A 5953-nucleotide genomic window follows, 5' to 3' on the forward strand; every position below is an offset into this window, starting at 1 on the left:
AAGAACCGGTTTTCGCATAAGTCAACTGATCAAACAAAGATTATATATTCGACGTTGTATGCATAGACGTTCTTTCTGCACCTTCCCACGCATTGACTGTATTCTCAAATTGCACATTAATTCTTCTAACACTACATTTCCTGAATGTTTACGCCAGCCCAGAAATTTTACGAGTCATTCATTTTAAGTAATATAGTCTGCTTCTTATTCGATCTATTATTTTTCTTCCAGTCTTTTTTAAATTGCTAATTCTTCATCGATTTAATACATAGCACTGTTGATTTATGTTATAGTGAATGAACTTCATTGCTTTTTTCTGTGATTACATTTCGCTTATTTTGTGACATTGCATCCCCTTTTTTTTACCAGAAACAATGAACTGTTTGTGTTTTCTGAAATATTAATGCTAGATAATTCATTGCTATGCAGCAACTTGATCAATATGGTTCAGAAGAACCGACTCACTTGTGCCAAGATTCGAACTTCAAATAAGCTAATTTTTTACTGTTATGCTTAAGTACATTAAGGACACTTGAAATCTGTCAGTCCAAAAGTGCTCTGATGTGGATGATAGAAAGCAAACAAAAGGTGTAAACCACAGGAATCTGTCTTTTCGGGTTTTATGTATCGAATCTAAGAAATAATTACCTATACTGCTGCAACATAAACACCACAAGTAACAGGTATAAAGTTGCACTACTATGAATATTCAAGATCTTTCCGCATGTAAAGACTCAGAATAAGTTAACACCACACTTATTGATATGTATAATGTATAATATAAGCAAATGATAATCTCCTTTTCATCGAGTTAGAATGTCATACAATAAACAGTCCATGTTTAAAAGCATCTAGCTAATTTCCTGGTCTTAATCCCATATCAAGTAGAGTTATACCTGACTTACGCAACTTGAAGTTACATGTTTTTTTAAATCATTTTTTAAACTCCAATATATGCATACAACCAATGATTGCATAAGAACTCTGATGGACAAGTGGTATAAGCAATGTACTAACTTACATTTCACAAAAATTTAGACCAGATTTTATGACAGCAATGTAACTAAGAATGCTTTAGATGTATGGAAAAAATGTAATGTTGTAAAGGGCAAAATTATTTTGTTTCCCAGTTGCTTAATGATTTCACTCCTATATATATATACATATGCCAGTATTGGGCTCAAACACTACTCCTGCATGAGTAATGTCTACATGAGAGTGGAGTAGGTCAAACACTACTCCTGCATGTATATTTAGTTTATTAAATGAAAACTTTAGTTATTTTCCCTTTTTTTTAAGTGTATTATGTAAATATAAATAAATATATATATATTCAGAAACAGGTTTGAAACATATTCACATAGATATTAGATTTTTTTTTATATGTACATATACAGTATTCTTTATTAGTTCAAAACTGAACTTCACAATATCATCTTCTAAGACACAGGTTCCAAAACTTTTCCATGTCTAGCAGTTCTAAAAAATTATATTCTTGCAGCCCCTAACAAAGTTTCTAAAGAGGGTGAGGAAAAAGAAAACAGTTATGTAATCAAACTTTAATAATAAACAAAAATAAAACATGGAACTAAAAAAAATATTACAAAATTTAATATTTGCATAAATTTTTCAAAACAATAATTAATAACTATTTCTATTCCTCTGTATTGGATATTTTTTTTTCAAATTGTGGCACTTTATTGTTAATAGCAATTCGCATATCTGCTTGAGCATCCAAGCGATTTCTGAATTTTGTTTTGATTGACAAAAGAGCATACTTCACAAAGAATTCCTTCACATGCAGAAAGGCATCTTTTTCTTTTGTGATTGTTTTCATGTCTTCACAGAACAAGACATCTTCCATTATAGCAACACTATGCTGTAGCACCCAGACAGGATAGTACTTAATGACGCTGCCTACCATACCAAAAGGTTCGAGTTCAAATCCCAAAGAAGGCATGGATGTTGTAATGTAAGTGTGTAATGGTTGTTTAGCAAGGAGCATTAAAAGCAGAAGGTGAGGCGAAATCCTTAAGAGGTTGGTGGTAGGAGACTTTCTGACCATATTCAGAGCATTCTTCTTCAAAATTCCATTTTGGTGGAAGCTTAGTACTTAGCAAGGCCCAGCAATACCTACCCACTTAGATATACAGGTGCTGGTTTTCCTTCAATCTGTCAGGTACTAAAACAAGCTTATTTTTGTTGCCCATCAGTTATTATGAAGGGACAAACAAACATAAGTTTGATTTAGGTAATTCTGATTATAGATGCTAAAATATACATTATGAACATAAACTCTTTAGAACAAAACAATTTCAATAAATATCTATTTGATTTGAATATATTCAATATTTTCAGATTTTTTTTACCATACAATGTTTACAAGAGAAGGATTCGGGAGACAATTACAAATTATTATTATTTTACAAATCTCTGAAAGCTTTTTATCAGTTTCAAAATTATTTGAATGAAACTATTTTGAATTTACTTAAAAAGTCATATTTTCATCCTTTAACTGAGATGCTCACACGTATGTATTCTGACTCAACACAAATTCAAACATTAAAATAAAAATAACACCAGAAACATATATTATAAAATTTAATTCAATCTAATACATTATTACTAGATGTAAATTAAAGAGTATAAAATTCTAAAATACATATGCAAAATCTGATGTGCACATCACATTACTTATTAAATTATACAAAAACTGCAGATTTTGAAATTTAAAACACTGCTCAGTCTTTGTCACATGGGAGTCAAACTTCTCATAATTTCATTTTTTATAATGAGTATAAAAATGTCCCAGATATTTTTGCAGACATAAGGAAGCTGGAGATCGCATTAAAATAAGATTTCGTTATTTGTCAAAATAATTTTTAAAAAAAGTTTTACATTGATAAAACACAACTATTTTCATCATTTAAAGCATTTCAATGGTAATTGGGAGTATAGACTAGGGCCAATGATTGTGAAAATTAAGGCTAGGTAAAGGTGTGTGTGTGTATATATACACATTTGGTTCTGGCAATTACAATAAAAAGAGAGATGCACAACTATAGCAGTCCCATATACAATAAACATTCTACGGATAATCTTTTTTAGTTATGTGAGATAAATACATATGTATGTACAGAAATCATTGAAAAAATTCCTTTTGGAAAAGAAGTCGTTTATTCTGTGCATATATACAGATGTTATGCAAAATTATGCATGACTGTATGCATGACTTTATGATAACTCTTATGACAATGCATAAATCGGCAGAGATTTTAAATAAAACTATTAATTTTTTGGGAATCTGACACAGGAGCCCCCCCAAAAAAATTTTTTTTAGACAGCAATGTTCAAAAGTAGAGTTTTATTTAAATTTTCTGTTAAAGGTTGTTCTCAAATTTTGTATTTTCTTAATACAATATTTTGATTTACGGTATAAAATGGGTTTATAACCAGAACATTTTAAAGTTCTTAGTCATTCTCAGTTTTACTTGGGACAACAAATTAACAAATGATATTAAAAAAAAATGTTATTGTAACTTTTTTAAGTTTATTTTTTAACAGTTTTAAGATATTAATATATATTTATTTGGTTTAATAAAAATATACAGTTTAATTTAAATATTACAAAAGCCTGATGAACAAAACTGAATTAAGAGTATTAATGAACTATTAAAGCAACAGATTAATAACATATTTAATTTTATAGCATACTTCATTTAAAATCTTTCCTAAAGCAGTTTTGAATAATGAGAATAAATATGGCACTAGTTTCAATTCACTAAGCATCATCAATTTAAAATTTTTTTTCTCTCACAGTTTTCCTCAAAGCAGCTCTTTTACATAATAGGAATAATTATGCCTACGAACCTATTGGCCTTTCTATACATCTTAACTTTTAATTTTTCTATTTTAAAAGGGTCAACTTTGTGGTAAACTTCCGATTCGTATTCACGACGCGAGCGACCTAATATTAATAATACGACTACGAACAAAGACAGATTGAACAAAAGCTTGGCTACTTTTGAACAATGCACTTGGCTCTAAAATTTATTCTGGTAACCTTACATTGCATCAGCGATTTCGAAAGGCATTATGTGAAAAAGTACACATTTTTCGGTAAACTTCCGGTATCAGGGACTCAGTTATCTGTAAAATTCCTAAAGATTCAATCTTTCGCACTGATACTCTGGCAACATCTTAAGAAGGTGTTGGCTCTGGTCAGTCAACGACGGGACGAACCCAGTGACGTCACATAACATCCGGTATGCTCCCCAAGAGGGTTTCGTGTCGGCATCGTTCTTCTTAAAGGGATGACCCAGCCCTTCTCTTTCTTTAGCCCTGGGTAGTCTTACAGGTTTGAGTCTTTATCGCTCAACGTTCGTAGCGCCATCTGTTATTTAAAATCGACATGAGAAAGGGGTATTAAACCCTCTTAAACAGATCAATATCTGCAAATTTTAGGAATAATTTTCTGAATTCTAAACATTCCCAAAATATCTACATCAGATTGACAATGTTTAATAATATCTTTCTGAAAATTAAAAACTCCGTCTTTTACAGAATTATACCATTTGATCAAGGATTTTCTTTGAATTGAATCAACATTGAAGTAATATAATCATATCTATAATAATACTTATTTGGATGAGGAATGATAGAGAATAGCCTTTATGAGGAAATTCCATTTAAACCAAATGTTTTAGAAAAATTTCTCAAGGCCAAGAGTATAAAATTAATAGAATCAATAAGCTTTATATTATAATCCCTAGCTTTATAATTGTTGTTAAGTATAAGCTGAAAACTATGTATTCATAATACACTTAAAGTTCTTCAAGATTATCTATTCCACTCACAATCCGTTAAATTTCTCTTGTTTGAAGTTTAAATAATATAATTGCAGTTATTTCTTATAGGTGTTATAAATAATTAAATATAGTGAAAGATATAATTAAAGATTGAAACAAACACACATGTGACACTTATTTACTAATAACTGCACATATACTTCGAAAACACTTCGAAATTTTGCCTGATTGGTGCTGCCATCTATTACTTTAATTTAGAGTTAGAATTAGATTTAGAATTAGAATGGATTTTTTTTTTTTTTTTAATTTTAATTTGTTATGTGGTATTTGGAATTTTTATATATTTTCATATCTTCTGAAATTTTTATAAAATTTCTTTTTTTTTAAATGTTTTTTGTAACTACTTTAATCCCCCCCTTTTTTTGGCATTTTTTGGTGCCACTTGACATTTTTTTATTTGGGGAGTGTAAAAAAAAAAGCTTAAAATTACACTTTTTTTAACTACTTTAATCTTTTTTTCTGCTTTTTTTTATTGCTTTTATATAAAAATAAACTAAAATTTAGTATCAAATTTCAGGACTGGTTTAAAATATTGTAAAATACACGATATGTTTATAATGAGCAGTACATGTCTCATACTATAAGAAACCCCACAAATTCGCCATAATTTTTCGAAGGTTTTGTTGTGTCTCCGATTTATAGAGCATATACTGTTTGTATACAAGTTACACATCGGGAAAACCACGAAAACAGTCTTACCGCCAGCCCATTCACCTAGAATCGAACCGAAGCTCGGAACTATTAGCGTTCAAGGACTTGACCGCTCGGCCGCCAGTACGCTTGTTTTAATAAAATTAGAATTATATATTTTTCTTTAAAGCTTATTGTAGTTATTTTCCCAATAAAATTTAAATCGTTATTCACCAAAAAAGACTGCTTTAAAATGATAATACCACAGACCTGAAATGTCTTCTTAATACACATACTTTAGTTGAATTTGATGCACAGACGGAAAAGGTTGCTGACGCCTGCATTAACCGAATATAACATATAATATAATAATAACATAAAAAGATGACAAAAGTATTCTTTATAATAGCAACGAAATGTAGCTAATTTAATATAAATATAACTACAACCCTATA

The 5953-nt window shown here is 29.7% G+C and overlaps 1 long non-coding RNA gene across 1 annotated transcript; it reads right to left on the reverse strand.

Annotated features, from left to right (window-relative positions):
• Positions 1-1372: 1372 nt before the first annotated feature.
• LOC146995661 (uncharacterized) lies at positions 1373-3942 on the reverse strand. Its single transcript, XR_015042828.1, has 2 exons — positions 3871-3942; positions 1373-1516 (listed from the first exon to the last, which is right to left on the reverse strand). It is a non-coding gene; the product is annotated as an uncharacterized LOC146995661 (long non-coding RNA).
• Positions 3943-5953: the final 2011 nt, after the last annotated feature.

The sequence above is a fragment of the Stegodyphus dumicola genome, chromosome 8, assembly GCF_044657685.1.
Source record: "Stegodyphus dumicola isolate Sdum_Otavi_A_Nest chromosome 8, ASM4465768v1".
Classification (NCBI taxonomy): domain Eukaryota; kingdom Metazoa; phylum Arthropoda; class Arachnida; order Araneae; family Eresidae; genus Stegodyphus; species Stegodyphus dumicola.